This window comes from Poromitra crassiceps, assembly GCF_964638095.1.
Source record: "Poromitra crassiceps genome assembly, chromosome: 23".
In the NCBI taxonomy this organism is placed as follows: domain Eukaryota; kingdom Metazoa; phylum Chordata; class Actinopteri; order Beryciformes; family Melamphaidae; genus Poromitra; species Poromitra crassiceps.
Genome location: NC_139639.1, coordinates 23,912,312 through 23,930,034, shown reverse-complemented (window position 1 = coordinate 23,930,034; position 17,723 = coordinate 23,912,312). Strand labels below are relative to the sequence as shown.

Here is a 17,723-nt window from a genome sequence, read left to right as displayed (position 1 = left end):
GCAGCCAGCCTGCCTGATGAAAGCACAGCTCTTGACTTTAGGAAGAAGCTTTGGACCCTGGAGAGCACAGAGAGTTCTCAGTGATGTACGTATCTAAATATAGACTATATGTACGTATCTAAATATAGACGGAGAGCTTTTGAGGAATAATTGATGGGGGAACAATGGGATCTCAATATCTCAAAGGTAAACTGGTGGACAAATGGGCTTTGAGCGAGGGCAATGGGGGGAGGGGAGGATAACAAAAGAAAACACACCTAGCCTGTCTGCTTGTTTGCTATCCACATCAGCTGCCTGGCCTCATGTCATTACCCCCAGTGTGTGTGTGTGGCAAGGGAGTGGCCACCCATACACAAATGGCAGTCTACCTACAGACAGACAATCTAACACACAGCTGCAGAATAGAGGCTGCGTAAACAGCACTATTAGCCAAACTACAGGTAGCATCTCTCCTCTGCCTCTTGGTTGCAGCCCTCCTCCTCCTCATGCTGGCTCTCTCTCTCTCTCTCTCTCTCTCTCTCTCTCTCTCTCTCTGCGTCTCTGATGCTCGCTCGTCCAGAGTGCGGGGAGGTGGGACAGCTGAGATATATGGCCGGCTGTGTGGGGAGCTAATCAGGGCCGTCTCTGGAGGTGATAAACCCAGACCGGAGAGGTTTGTGTTGGCGCAGCCGGCAATGGCTCCATAAACACAGTCACAAGCTGCATTTTGGACAGCAGTGTTTTGGCCGGTTTTGATTACTCTTCCGCGGGCGGAAGGCTCGCCCACAAAAGAGTGTGTTCCCTTTTTCACCTCAGCCGAGAGCAAAAACCCCAGGAGAATATGTGCAAGCCGCTGAGCCGCGCGTTGTAAGATGAAGGTGTAAAGTAACCAAATGACGCCCCGCCCCCCCTCACCCCCCCATCCCCCAACTGGGAAAGCCTCTCTGTATCCACGGGCTTGATGGTGCGAGCCTCTCTGTATCCACGGGCTTGATGGTGCGAGCCTCTCTGTATCCACGGGCTTGATGGTGCGTGTCTTTTTTACAGGGCTGCGACAAGGCCCCGCATTGAGATTCAGCAAACAAAGGGTAATGTCCTGTGACCTATCGGGTTTTACAGCGCTTTTGTTTACAAGCCGATTCCGCAGAGTTAATTGTTAACGCTTTACTGCCAACCGCAAGATTGAGAAGCCTGCGAAGAACCTTTAACAACAGTGCGAGACAGGAAGGATGGCTGACTTTACTCAAGCTAAAGTGAAAGTGCCTAAATGTGACGCATCACTTGAGCGTCAAGTGTCCGGCCGTGTGCATATGACTCACAGAAATCCATCAGGCAGCTTTATGACAGCCACTTCCACAATTGGATATAATAATAATAATGATAATACTACTACAGCCTGAGCCTCATCAAATCTACACAGACATTTATGACATGTACGTACGCACGCTCATGACCCATCGCATTGAAATGCCTTGAATGCTGTGGAGCACGGAGGAGAGGAGTGGATTTACTGCGCTGGCCCCCCTGATCATGTCCTGACCCGTCGAGTCTGAGCCACTGACTCATGTCTCAACAGAATGCATAAGAACATAGCATAGCATTCACCTATACTGTATATGATACAGTGTCGATTGGCATTCAGTCTGCTTGAGTGAACATTTAACAGAACTCAAGGACCTCTATAAATTGAAAAGCGAAGTGGGGGATTTACAATCACCTCTGGGGGGCTACCAATCTTTCCAGCGGCAAATCAATCTGGGAGTGAAAAGTGATATGTACTGTATTACACGGCGCAGCAAAGACATGGCCAGACTGCCACTTCTATTTGAATTTATTGGAGAGTGATTATTGGCGTTGTCGACTTGCGGAGCAAAGGAATAAATGGCCTCACTACAAAGTGCCGGGCAAAAGGGCCGGCGATCAATCAAAGCAGGCTCAATGTAAAACACACATTCATCAAATGAAAGCAACGCTGTGCATTCCAACACTAAATCACCTCCATTGATCAAGCGTATGAAAAGGAATTCTTTAAGATATATCACCAAGCTAACATGTGAGCGCCAGACTTACAATATATAGTTTGATGTGGGAATAATCTAATAATGGATATGGATATATGATGGTGTAACATTAGGAGAGGAGACAATGTGTTAAAATAAATGTTTAACTCATTGACAAATCTCACAAAGATAGAGAATGTGGACCAATCTGCAAATACCTCAAGCTGCAAATGAAACCTTTAAATAAAAGATCAAAGCTTTGCATCTGATAAAAGGTCTCTGAAACTTTCCATGCCAATAGTCTTCTTGTCCTATAGTCCAAAGATCTTATTTTTTTATTATAATTTTTGTTTTTGTTTTAGAGGGCCCTACCAATGAAATACTGCATAATTAAGAATGATTCTATGATAGCCCAACGTTAAATTAGCAATATAAACCGAGACACATTCTCAGCAGCAGATGTGCACATCTATCAAAAGGAACCTCACACTGGCAAGCAAGAAAGATGGGCTAAGACGTCACCGCCACCAAGGTTTGTTTGTGGACAGATGGTGCCATAAAATGACTAGGCAGCACAGAAGGCCTGGACGCCCACCCGCCCACCACCACCCACATCCCCCCTCTCTTCTAACACCATAGCCGTTTTCCCACATGCATACCGGAAAATTACCTGTAAGTCAATATCGGACATTTCCCTTCACACCTCTCCTCTGGCATGTGGGAATCTATCAGCGAAATTGCCTGTATGTGGGGGGGGGGGGGCGGCACTGCAGAGCGGGTGGGGAGTGACGTGTCGGCAAAACTCCGAATGGTGAAATAAGTTTGCTTGTTTATCCGTTCACCTGCGTCGAGTTGAAACACTTTTTAAGACTGGCTTCATTTGATGTGTCCGGGCTTGCCTTGGCTGTCGGCAACGTTGCTTAGTCCCTGTCGGCTGTGACTGAAGGAGGAGGACGGACTGTGGCCAGAGAGCGAGCAGAGAGGAGAGGGGGAAATCAGCACAGCACACCCACACATGAAGCTGACATAGGCTACTGCTCTTATTATCACAAGATCATTTCGCCAGTTTGCTTTAATGTGCGCTAATGATTAGATTATGCCCGCTGGAACATTAAGCAACGTGTGTACACCTCGCCCATGAGAGTGTCGCGCAGAATATGAAGATAGACTAAACCGGGGACAGATCATGACAGTGTTACGTGCTGAGTCTGGTCCGACCCGCACGCAAGATCACCCGGTGGCGAAAACCACTGGAAGCGCGTTTGCGACTGGCAATAGTCCTTTGGTGGTACGCAACACCAGGGGAATATCGAACAATCAGCTGTGTATTTGGTGTTGGACTGTCTACTGTGTGCAACCTGGTCCACGAAGTCACAGCCCACTGATAGCGGAAAATGACTGGACCCCTTTCTCACCTGTCTGTCTATCGCGGCATACCGCTCTTCTGACTAGCTTCTGACTGGTGAAATGTCCGCGACGACGGGGTCGCGCTTATACCGGCACGGCGCCTTTCTCACATGCAGGAATTAGACCACGTTCCGGTCATTTCGCGGTACAAAGCGCATGTGGGAAAAGGGCTCATGTGGAAGACTCCAAACCCCCCCACCCCCCTCTCTTCTAACACCACGTGGAAGACTCCAAACCCCCCCACCCCCCTCTCTTCTAACACCACGTGGAAGACTCCAAACCCCCCCACCCCCCTCTCTTCTAACACCATGTGGAAGACTCCAAACCCCCCCACCCCCCTCTCTTCTAACACCACGTGGAAGACTCCAAACCCCCCCCCCCCCCCCCCTCCTCTCTTCTCTACCACATGGAAGACTCCACCCAACCACCACGACCCCACCCACCCCCCCTCTCTTCTAACACCACACGGAAGACTCCAAAACCCCACCCAACCACCCACCAACCCCCCAGGCAGACGGCTTCGTCTCCGCTAGTCAAAGACAAACAGAGTAAAGGCATGCGAGCAGAGAGACTGCCAGACTGGCAAATAAAGAGTTCCCTAGATCAATAGCTGGCCAAACACAGGCAGTTGTTCTGGCTCAACCGACACCAGGAAATATGGACGGGTTTAATCGACGGGGAGGTATTAGAAAATGCATGCATGGTAGAAATAATGGCAGCATATGATAGACAAATATAATAGTATCAGAATCAATACAGACATGGTTACTCAATAGCATTGCCTCGGTCAGAACAGGAGGCTTCCCTTTCTGTTTGAGCCGTGCTTTGTCTTTATTCAGGTGGCAGGCACTGAGGTGAAAATACTAAGTGCAACTTGGCCTAGGAGGGGGCTTGTGACCGAGGGGGCGTCATAGTATTCAGCAGGTGTTTCCACTGTTCTAAATCAATTACCTCTAGTCAGTCAGCGTTAGGGTAGGGGGGTATTGTAAATCAGCTTGGTGTCAGGAGAGATTACTGACTGTAACGGCTGGGAGGAGTGGAGCCCTCTGACCAGCAGGGACCCTCCCGGGGCCCACATAACAACCAGGGCCTTGATGCTGCATGACAGAGCTGCATCTCTGGCAATTGTTGGCACACACACACACACACACACACACACACACACACACACACACACACACACACACACACACACACACACACACACACACACACACACACACACACACACACACACACACACACATGAGCAGGAAGAGGCTGACAACGGAAATAAGTACATGAGCATATATTCTCTTTTTTCCCCCCACTTGACATTTTCTGCTAAAATTAGATCTCCTCATATTGGCTTGTTTTAGATGGTCTTTTTTCAAAGCTGAGAAGTGTGGATGAACGTGTATATTGACACAGGGGCTTGTGTTCTTTCATCGCATGTAAAAGAGACGGCAAAAACAATCCTCTGTGGTCCAAGGTGCAGGTTGACAGAGGGAAGGGTCAGGCTCACTCAGAGACGGCTGGGAAACGGAGCTCCTATACGAGCCAGCGTTTGTTGGGGGATACAGAAAAATGGTTCTACTACGTCGTCCGATCATATCTGGGACTAAGCATAGGCTACTATTTTAGGAAGGAGCACCGGCTTGAAGAGAAACGTGTTTGGAGGAATTTGAAAGGCAGAGATAAACACATGTTACTCTGGGAACTAGCTTGAGGCCAACAGCCCATGTGCTACACAAAGAACAGGCTGCCAGACTCCAGGTCTATGTGAAACAGTTAAGACCTAAATGGCTTAACATGGGCTAGCTGCATTCCAAATGGCTTGGCCAACTCCTCCCCGGCCTCCTATTCCAGCAGGGTCTCCTCTCTCAGCCTGCGTCTAACTACTGAAAAGAGGCAGATTCTAATAAGGCTTTCTGTCTTTCTGTCAATCTGTGTTTCACTCCATCCCCCGGTATCTCCCTTCCCTGGCCATGTTTCCTTCTCTCTCTCTCTCTCTCTCTCTCTCCCTCTGTCTGAGCTATGAAGCAGTCTGTTGGAGCAGATGGAGCCATATATCCCCATCGCTCTCCAGAGGCCTGAGGATTTAAAATGTAAAAGAGCTGAGTGCTGGATAGGAAGGGACCAGCCGATAAAGGACAGGAGAACCAGGGAGGAGTGACTCTCAGCTCAACTATTTTAGCTTCGCCCATGTTCAGCAAGAAGGTGGAGTAAGCCTTGTGGAGAATTGGCCAATTAAAGTCCCACGGATGCAAACTTCTCAGTCGCTGCACCCTCCCTCTGGAACACTCTCCCCATCCACATCCGTCAAGCAAACACCCTATCATCTTTCAAACAGGCCCTCAAAACCCACCTCTTCACACTCGCCTTCACCTGCTAACCCCATCTCTTATTTCTTATTTCTATTTATTTTCCTATTACAAATGTATAAATGATTTTACTCTGTGTGTAAAGCGACTTTGAGTACTTAGAAAAGCGCTATATAAATTGAATGTATTATTATTATTATTATTATTATTAACTCATGGATAGTGAAAAAGGTGACAGATACCAGGTCAGACACAAAACCACTCAGAATTCCTTCACCTGTGTGACCTACTTTGAGATTTAAAAAGGTGACTGTCCCCTAAAGGTGGCTCGTTTGCATCCCCTGAAGTCCATTAGTCAAAAGATATGGAAAATACATTTGGATAGATTTTCACAAGGCACAGACAGAACATACGCCACTGTGCTGTTGAGGCGTTCTGTTGTTACTGTGGCAAGACATATTGAATAAGACAGACCTGGCTGCACTAACACCTCCCCTCAAGCCACAACTCAGCCAATGAGTAATATATCTGGAGCCTGAATCAGTCGTCTGGGAGAGGACTGTGTGTCGTCCTCCGTCTCCAGGTGGCAGGCTGACAGACAGGAAAGAGTGAGGAACAGGTGGACGAGGCTGTGAGCAGTACAATCGATTGCCAGCCGAATAGCAAGGTCCATTATACTGACAGGCCCGGAGCCACTACATGACGAGCTGCCCTCCGCCGACGTCCTCATTACCACCTATGAATCTCTCACAGCGACCCATCTCTCTCTGGCTCTCGCTCAGCTCGTCCTCTCTCTCTGCATCATGTCCCTGTGCAGAGCAGAACAACATCCTCTCTCTCTCTGCATCATGTACCTGTGCAGAGCAGAGCAACATCCTCTCTCTCTCTGCATCATGTCCCTGTGCAGAGCAGAGCAACATCCTCTCTCTCTGCATCATGTCCCTGTGCAGAGCAGAACAACATCCTCTCTCTCTCTGCATCATGTCCCTGTGCAGAGCAGAGCAACATCCTCTCTCTCTGCATCATCTCCCTGTGCAAAGCAGAGCAACATCCTCTCTCTCTGCATCATCTCCCTGTGCAAAGCAGAGCAACATCCTCTCTCTCTCTGCATCATCTCCCTGTGCAGAGCAGAGCAACATCCTCTCTCTCTCTCTGCATCATCTCTCTGTGCAAAGCAGAGCAACATCCTCTCTCTCTCTGCATCATCTCTCTGTGCAAAGCAGAGCAGCATCCTCTCTCTCTGCATCATCTCCCTGTGCAGAGCAGAGCAACATCCTCTCTCTCTCTGCATCATCTCCCTGTGCAGAGCAGAGCAACATCCTCTCTCTGCATCATCTCCCTGTGCAGAGCAGAGCAACATCCTCTCTCTCTCTGCATCATCTCTCTGTGCAGAGCAGAGCAACATCCTCTCTCTCTGCATCATCTCCATGTACAGAGCAGAGCAACATCCTCTCTCTCTGCATCATCTCTCTGTGCAGAGCAGAGCAACATCCTCTCTCTCTGCATCATCTCCATGTACAGAGCAGAGCAACATCCTCTCTCTCTGCATCATCTCCATGTACAGAGCAGAGCAACATCCTCTCTCTCTGCATCATCTCTCTGTACAGAGCAGAGCAACATCCTCTCTCTCTGCATCATCTCTCTGTGCAGACTCAGAGCAACATCCTCTCTCTCTGCATCATCTCTCTGTGCAGACTCAGAGCAACATCCTCTCTCTCTCTGCATCATCTCCCTGTGCAGAGCAGAGCAACATCCTCTCTCTCTGCATCATCTCTCTGTGCAGACTCAGAGCAGAGCAACATCCTCTCTCTCTTTGCATCATCTCCCTGTGCAAAGCAGAGCAATGCATTCCTCTCTCTGTCAATCTGATGCAGGAACGAAAGCCACATAAGCCTGAGCTTAGCATCGCGCACTAGGCAAGCGAGGGATACAGAACACACACGACATGGGGTAATACCACTGTTCTTGACAGCAATGTTCTTGGGAGAAATGTAAACTAAATGTAGGCCTACATTTAAAACTAGTGCAGTACCCATTCACCCCGCTCTGTTGGGTCACTCGGATCACTAAATCACCTGGAATCAGTAGATGGATGAACAAAATAAAACAGTTACAACGCGTGTTTTGTCGATACTGCATTTATTTGGAAGATTATGACCGGACACAACATCTGGTCGTTGGCACGGTTTTATTCTGAAACGCTCCACCGGGCCTTGTGTATCTCGCTGTGTCGCGTGGCTTGACAGTGCATGTGGCTGGCTCCAGCATGCGAGCCTGGCCAATCCTAGCGCTTGAATGCTATGCAGGGCGGCTCAATGCCCGGTAGCCTAGCTCCAGTAGCCGGCTAGCTCCGGGAGCTTCCTTCCAGCTTTGCCTGTACAGAAGCCTCCTCAGATTCCCAGCAGCAACACACTCTCCAAGTGCCAAGTCGTTCGGATACGCTCATGCTCAAGATATGCAAAGGAAACGCAGACAGACAGACAGACAGACAGACAGACAGACAAACAGACAGACAGAGATTCCTGTCTTTATAGTATGATGCTATCCTGAAGAAATGTTAATGCTATTTGCTCTCCCTGTCCTTTTCCCCCACCATCCCCCTGGTTATTCGTTAGTCCTTGGTAGACTTATTTATACTGACTCCCCTCCCCTACCCCACTCCCCTCACCGTGCAGCTGCAGATAGGATTTACCTGCAGCTGAGACAGCCTCCAGACTATCAATTACCTCCAGTGTAAAGTCACTGTTCTGTAGCTTGGCTAACAAGACACACACACGTGCACACACACACCACACATACACGCACGCACACACACAAACTCACACATACGCACACACACACACACACACACACACACACATACACACATACATGGGGTCTCTTGGACACATTCAGCTAGTGAAATTCTGAGTTGACTGCAAGTCATAGGATTTTACTGACTAATCAAATACTAATAAAATTCTGGAAAAGTGCTTCACCCATAAAATGGTCCCCGTGCAAATACTTCATCAGGCAAACTAATCTTTATATCAATTGTAAGTAAATATGCCAGAGATGCACTTATAATCCTCAGGAAATAGATTAGTGCATTCAATATGTGTTGTTATTTGAATATCATTAAATCATATTAAAAAAGTCATAATTGACTTCAGCAGTAACAACCAAATACAGGAATAATCAACAAAGTGGGTTAGACCTACCTACCAATATGTTAGCCTGGTCACATCAACTCACATTCTGTTTGCTTTATGTATGTTTTACATAGTCACACACACACACACACACACACACACACACACACACACACACACACACACACACACACACACAACTCAAAGCCCTCACTGCAGTCCATTTGTCTACTCATGATGTTTGACTGGTCTGTGATGTGCTGAAAACAGAGATCTCACCACATTCTCCCTGACATGCCAGCTCAGTCTGTGACAATGATTCCACTGAACACCAGGCCATCACACACAGAGAGACACACAGAGACAGGACCAGGCCATCACACACAGAGAGACACACAGAGACAGGACCAGGCCATCACACACAGAGAGACACACAGAGACAGGACCAGGCCATCACACACAGAGAGACACACAGAGACAGGACCAGGCCATCACACACAGAGAGACACACAGAGACAGGACCAGGCCATCACACACACAGAGAGACACACAGAGACAGGACCAGGCCATCACACACACAGAGAGACACACAGAGACAGGACCAGGCCATCACACACAGAGAGACACACAGAGACAGGACCAGGCCATCACACACACACAGAGACACACAGAGACAGGACCAGGCCATCACACACAGAGAGACACGCGGGGACAGGACCAGGCCATCACACACAGAGAGACACGTGGGGACAGGACCAGGCCATCACACACACAGAGAGACACGCGGGGACAGGACCAGGCCATCACACACACAGAGAGACACACGGGGACAGGACCAGGCCATCACACACACAGAGAGACACACGGGGACAGGACCAGGCCATCACACACACAGAGAGACACACAGAGACAGGACCAGGCCATCACACACACAGAGACACACACAGAGACAGGACCAGGCCATCACACACACAGAGAGACACACAGAGACAGGACCAGGCCATCACACACAGAGAGACATGTGGGGACAGGACCAGGCCATCACACACACAGAGACACATGGGGACAGGACCAGGCCATCACACACACAGAGACACGCGGGGACAGGACCAGGCCATCACACACACAGAGAGACACGCGGGGACAGGACCAGGCCATCACACACACAGAGACACGCGGGGACAGGACCAGGCCATCACACACAGAGAGACACACAGAGACAGGACCAGGCCATCACACACACAGAGAGACACGCGGGGACAGGACCAGGCCATCACACACACACAGAGACACGCGGGGACAGGACCAGGCCATCACACACAGAGAGACATGCGGGGACAGGACCAGGCCATCACACACACAGAGACACGTGGGGACAGGACCAGGCCATCACACACACAGAGACACGCGGGGACAGGACCAGGCCATCACACACACAGAGAGACATGCGGGGACAGGACCAGGCCATCACACACACAGAGAGACACACAGGGACAGGACCAGGCCATCACACACACAGAGAGACACATGGGGACAGGACCAGGCCATCACACACACAGAGACATGCGGGGACAGGACCAGGCCATCACACACACAGAGACACGTGGGGACAGGACCAGGCCATCACACACACACAGAGACACGTGGGGACAGGACCAGGCCATCACACACACAGAGACACGTGGGGACAGGACCAGGCCATCACACACAGAGAGACATGCGGGGACAGGACCAGGCCATCACACACACAGAGACACGCGGGGACAGGACCAGGCCATCACACACACAGAGACACGCGGGGACAGGACCAGGCCATCACACACACACAGAGACACGCGGGGACAGGACCAGGCCATCACACACAGAGAGACATGCGGGGACAGGACCAGGCCATCACACACACAGAGACACGTGGGGACAGGACCAGGCCATCACACACACAGACACACGCGGGGACAGGACCAGGCCATCACACACACAGAGACACGTGGGGACAGGACCAGGCCATCACACACACACAGAGACACGTGGGGACAGGACCAGGCCATCACACACACACAGAGACACGTGGGGACAGGACCAGGCCATCACACACACACAGAGACACGTGGGGACAGGACCTGTCACTCACCTCACCACATTCACCCTGAGTGGCTCAACAAATGAAAACCCATCACATCACATGAAGCTGAAGTAATTCCACAGACTGCTTCAACGCTATCTTTCCAGGCCTGGTTAGACTTGGTCTATCTTTCCAGGCCTGGTTAGACTTGGTTCTGCTTCAACACTATCTTTCCAGGCCTGGTTAGACTTGGTTCTGCTTCAACGCTATCTTTCCAGGCCTGGTTAGACTTGGTTCTGCTTCAACACTATCTTTCCAGGCCTGGTTAGACTTGGTTCTGCTTCAACGCTATCTTTCCAGGCCTGGTTAGACTTGGTTCTGCTTCAACGCTATCTTTCCAGGCCTGGTTAGACTTGGTCTATCTTTCCAGGCCTGGTTAGACTTGGTCTATCTTTCCAGGCCTGGTTAGACTTGGTCTATCTTTCCAGGCCTGGTTAGACTTGGTCTATCTTTCCAGGCCTGGTTAGACTTGGTTGAGCATGTTGGGAGCCAGGGCATCACATGTGATTCCAGAGCTGGAAGCTTTGTGGAGTCTGATGCAATAAAGCCGTCGGAAGGGGTGGACCGGACAGCCATCCAGGAAACAGAAATCAGTTGTGTGTGGGAGGGAGGCATCCAATCAAATTGGCCACAATCTAAAACGCCCTACTAAAACGACATGAGAAGCAAAGAGCGCAATGAACGAAGAAGCAGCAAGGCTTGGTCACGTAGTCGGTCCATACAGCCCAGTGAAGCCTGTGAAGAAAGATCTGAGGAAGTGAATTCCTTTTAAGTGAGGCCTCATGTCTACCATGACAGTACTGCAGTGATCATTAGGATAACATATTCAGGTCAAAAAGCTAACGAATGTGCATAAACAATAGACTGTATGGAAAGTGTGTAAAGCAAAATACTTGAAGGCGTCTCCAGCTCATAATCAAACCATTAATACCACCAGCCTCATGAGATACTGAGCAAGGGAGATTACACGTGTTTGATGCTTTTGACTGATGTGTGCAAGATTGTTCCATAAATAATGTAGCTTCATACATGAAATTATACCGCTTTGCCAGCAAGCTAACGGGCCGAGTCTTGGTTTTGAACAGTCATCTTAACTCTTAAGACGAGTTTGCTCTCGCATGCGATGCCAGCCGAGGAGGCCACGTACGTCAGCCATGTTTACTGATGTAGAAGCAACCCCTTTATCAGGGAAGAGATTTGTAGGGAAGAGGCTGGGGATTAGCCATCAAATTAGCAGGCAGACAGCATCCCTGCTCCAGAGAGGTGGAGCAGTAATCTCTTTGGCTGAGGGGGGAGAATTAGACAAAGGTTTTTGGATCGGAGCTGTTGGAGATACTAACTACAAACTGTGAATACCTAAAATTATGAAAGTGTGTTTCCGTGGAACCCAGTAGAGCTTCGTTTGCCGAGCAGGTGCCCCCCCCCCCCTTCCATTTTTCTCAGGTAGTGACGCACTTCACAAGACCTTTCACTTTATTCTATTTTCATTGGAGCAAATCACAACATGTACTTCCTCCCTCCCCTGGTAGTGTAATTACATAGCCCAATACAAATAATAACACTGCCGCGCGCGCACAGCGCCGGACGGACGTTTGACGGGGGGAAAGCTCACAAATAGGGGTGGTGTCTCTAGGCAGGACTGGTGGAATTGAATTTCACTGGCCTTGCCTTGCACATGGTTCTTGCATTGTCACCCCGCCGGCCTGCCTTAAACAAGCAGAGAATCCCCCCTGGACACAGGAATGTTTCATCAACACCACACAGGCCCCCCAGCATCCTTACACGGGCACAGGGGGGCGCCGGGCGGGGCGGGCGGGCGCGCGGGCGGGCGGCCCCGGCACTGCACAGCACAGCCAGGCTATAAATAAGTGAGGCGCTCTAATGAAACAAATGAATCTCCATCCATCTTCCCAAAACAAGCCGCGCAGCTCAGAGTTCACAGGGAAGGAAGAGTCATTGCCGGAGCTTTTAGGGGGGGAGATTGTAGGATGAAACAAAACCAAACGTCATATTGACGTGGAAGGCAGGCAGCACACAGCACACAGCACACGTGTCCTACTCTCAGAAGCTGGGGCGAGTATTTAATCTGTGTCTCTCTGTGTGTATGTGCACCCGAGGCTTTTGAGTACTCAATCCCAGCTCCCCTAAATTATTCTGTCAGTCTATATTATCTCTTATTGATAGCGAGAGATGCCATTCCTTCCTACTTCCTATTGTTTGAGATCAGTATCAGTGAATTGTTCAAAAAGGAGACGTCATGAGTTTGGGGAAAGTGACAGGGTGGGCTGATAAAGCAGTCAAACAGGATATCTAGTCTAAGCCAGGCTTGTTTTTTTTTAGGAGATCGGGAGGCAGAAGAAACAAGGTTGGTGGAGAGGTGGAGGGATACATCTTCTACTTTACTATAATACCAAGGCGCAAACAAGCCTATATTCCATTACATTTCCTTCTTTAAGATTGCAGGTCTCCTCTCATAGCCAAGGCAAGAGCAAGTTGAACAGAAGCTTACGTCTACAAGCCACCTATCTCACCTCGACTCCCTGCAGAAAAAAAAACAATTTAGCTCAAAGTAATATGATGTTGGTAGCAATAGCATATCCTGCCACAGTAATGCAGTGGTATAATGTGAGGAAGGTGAACAGCATCATGCAACAGAGTGATGACACAAAAGTGTTCCCTAGCCTTCTCGCATTTTCACAAAATAGCTTATTACATGGCGGAATTTACATTGGCTTATGTGTGTGTGTGTGTGTGTGTGTGTGTGTGTGTGTGTGTGTGTGTGTGTGTGTGTGTTTCCAACCTGCAAGTCGCTGCACGTCTCTCATGTATGCCTTAGCCTTGTCATACATACAGAATGCAGCAGATGCAGGGAGGCCCCACCTGGAGATGGAGGCTGTTTCAGTCAGTGCGGAGGCGTAATGGGATGATGTGGAACAGAAATGAGTTTTGGGCAGGGAGGGAAATGTCATCTCTGACAAAGCCGATTTGTGTTTCCGTTGAGAAATACAGTTAAAGTTAAATGTGCTACAAAAAAGCGAGGCGCACGGCTACAGTTTGAGCAAAAAAACAGAGCTCATTGGCGGTTGAATAGCCTCCTATGTTCTAAGTGTGAGCAGTAACGTCCAATCAGACACTGAGGGAGCTAAATAATACATTAGTTAACCATTTATTTTAAACATACTGATAGAGTGAGTTCAAACTAGCCTGCCACAATTACAACGGGTTTCTACATATTCCATTGATCTGATCGCTAATTGAACAACAACAAAATAACTTAACATTGTGTTTAACATGTGTTTAATAGGCCAGCCACCAGCCTGGGTGGATGCATGAAGGTCTAGACCTGGTTCAATCAAAAGTAGGCTAACCTCTCTGCTTGGAGCAGCAAAAGAAAAGGGTTCTTGTCAAAACACTGGTGATTTCACTGGGAAGCCCTTTTGTCAAAGCGGTCCTCGGCAGCTCCTGTCAGAATGGATGTGAAATTGTCTGCTAGACATTTTCACACATGCGTACAGGAAAAAGAAAAGAGTGTCACGTCTGAGGCTAGTAAGTGACTATCACCACAGCTAACATGGAACAGGCAGTGGCCTCTGATTGACATCACACATTATGCAGGACTGAACTGACACACTCACCCCCACAGCTGTATTGGCATCGCTATTTTCTACAGTACAGACGACTGAAGTTTGACAATTAGACCTTGTCTTCATCAAACAGCTACTCGTGACCCTGTCACCATCAGAAAACAACCAACGCTTGACATAATAAGAAGTGAAAAATCTCTCTCTCTCTCTCTCTCTCTCTCTCCGCAGGCGTTTTGAATGTCTCAAGGCTGATCAGAAACCAGTCCATACTGTAGACACCACAACACAGCTGCTGTGCTTTCTGTCCATGTCAAGGACCAATGTGCGTGACCATTTGCACGCTCACTTCCCAGACATTGATCTGCGATTATAAGCAACCTCTTTCATGTCCCAACTGGGACAAGAGCGATTAAGCAAATCCATCATGCGTTAACAGGCCATTACACATCACCCAATTCAGCCATGATGAGAAATCAAGTTCTATGGAGAAATCCATATGGTTCGCCCATAATTACTTTTAAGGAATCCATCGGGGGGGGAGCAAGACTGAATGATTGACTGATACACACAGAGCAATTCATTTGAAAGGAAAGACTTTAGCCTGGAGACAGTCGTTCAAGCAGAGGATATGTTTGGCCAAACAACCTAATAAAGAGCGGCGGTAAACAAACGACCAAAGTTATTTCCTCAGGTTACATCCCAGACCTAGAAAACCATCCCCTCATGTTGGTGCAAAGATTGTCTGGAACGCGAGCGGTGACGAAGAGACTGGGCCAGAGTCGTAAAGGGGGAATGTAGGGTCGATGGCCTGCATGGTGGAGGTCAAGGAGGACAACCTAAAGGTCAACCATTGTGGACTGGGGGGTGGAAGAGTTAGGGGCGTACTTGTTTGGACGTGGACCACGGTTTATGGTTTTTGTCTCGTTTGTTTATGTTTTTGAGGAACTGAATAGATGAATGGACATTTCAGCGGTAGCTTCCATCTTGTCTCAACACTTTCTCCTCAAGGTCGTCCCTTTTATCCCATGTTTGGGCTCTACCACTCCAAGCCAAGACTAACAGGGCAGAGCAGGACTTGTGAATGATTAACTGAAAAGAAAAAAAAACACAAAACAAAACAGTGAGTTCAGATTTGGTCCAACCAAGAAAGAAAGCCACTAAGTTCCCAGCGCCGTGAGACGGACCCATGGGGAGGTCTCGCCTTTTCAAAGGCCACACAAAGCAAGACAGACATGTTGTCTTAACACTCTGTGCTCTGAACGCTCCACACAGCTTTGATGGAAAAGAACAAGTTGCAAAAAGGATATTCTTTTTTTTCTCCTAGTGGCACTAGCTCCTTGTATTGTGCAACACAATTGTTGTGCAACACATGCCACAATTATTCTGACGTAATGTATCTTTTTTTTTTTACAATACAAGGATATAGTTAAACATCTGGGGGAGGGAGGTTAGGTATTATACAGTATATAGATTATTATATGAGTATTAGATATAGGCTATATTATAGATTTGTATATAAACATACAGTATGTACAGTATAGTATATATGTTTTTCTACAATACAAGGATATAGTTAATCATCTAGGGGAGGGACGTTGGGTATTATATTACAGTATATAGATTATTATATGAGTACATATATTAGATATAGGCTATATTATAGATTTGTAAATAAACATATGTACAGTATATATGTTTTTCTACAATACAAGGATATAGTTAAACATCTGGGAGAGGGATGTTAGGTATTATACAGTATATAGATTATTATATGAGTACATATATTAGATATAGGCTATATTATAGATTTGTATGTAAACATATGTACAGTATACTGTATATGTTTTTTTTACAATACAAGGATATAGTTAAACATCTGGGGGAGGAGGGAGGTTAGGTATTGTACAGTATATGAGTACATACATTAGATATAGGCTATATTATAGATTTGTATATAAACATATGTACAGTATATGTTTCTTACAATACAAGGATATAGTTAAACATCTGGGGGAGGGAGGTTAGGTATTATACAGATTATATGAGTACATACATTAGATATAGGCTATATTATAGATGTGTATATAAACATATGTACAGTATATGTTTCTTACAATACAAGGATATAGTTAAACATCTGGGGGAGGGAGGTTAGGTATTATACAGATTATATGAGTACATACATTAGATATAGGCTACTGTATATTATAGATTTGTATATAAATATATGTACAGTATATATTTCTTACAATACAAGGATATAGTTAAACATCTGGGATAGGGAGGTTAGGTATTATACAGTATAGATTATATGAGTACATACATTAGATATAGGCTATATTATAGATTTGTATATAAACATAATGTACAGTATATATGTTTTTTTCTACAATACAAGGATAGAGTTAAACATCTGGGGGAGGGAGGTTAGGTATTACACAGTAGTATATTGATTATTATATGAGTACATATATTAGATATAGGCTATACTATAGATTTGTATATAACTGTGATAAAGACACTTTAAGAGACATTTACGGCAGGTTACTTTCTTGTAGAAACTAAGGCACACAAAGTTTCCAAAAGTCCTAAATTGTGTCTTCCGAAATGTTCCCCCCTCACTCTGCTGTGGGATTTCAAAACCTCTATGTGGCTCTTTCTGACTGAAATTCTTCTAGCTGAAACGTTAGCCTCCAGATTGCCCAGGGAGATAAAGACAACTGGAAAAGCAGGTTGTTTGGCCTCAGTGTAGGCAACGGCAGGGTGCCTCACCTTAGCAGCGGTAGCTAGGGGACATTCTATGGCCCTCCTATTCAAAGTCCTCTGAAAAAAGGAGGGGAGGGCTCGCACCAGACAGGGCAATTTGCCAGAGAGCCAGCCAATAGAGCTAAGCCAAGACGAGGTTAAACTATTGTTTTGGCTTAACAAGCAAGAGTGAACAAGGACAAAAGAACGCAGGACAAAAGAATAGTAAGAAAATACCTGACCATTGAAGTGTATCACATGAACTTAGTTAGTTCCTTTTTATATGAGACAAGTTAACTTTAATTTCGTCGGGAGACGTAGGACAACCCAGTCAAAAAAAATGCACCTGTGCTGAATTTGCTTGTCTTTTGGCTAAGAATTAGGCTACTAATTGACATTTGTTTTCGTCATTAACATGCTACTGCAGCATGCTGGGGGGCAGGGATGTCACA

At 47.3% G+C, this 17,723-nt stretch overlaps 1 protein-coding gene across 6 annotated transcripts in view; it reads right to left on the bottom strand.

Annotated features, from left to right (window-relative positions):
• The window catches only part of ptprfb (protein tyrosine phosphatase receptor type Fb), a 216,915-nt gene that overhangs the window by 151,614 nt on the left and 47,578 nt on the right, over positions 1-17,723 (bottom strand). The window lies entirely within an intron of this gene.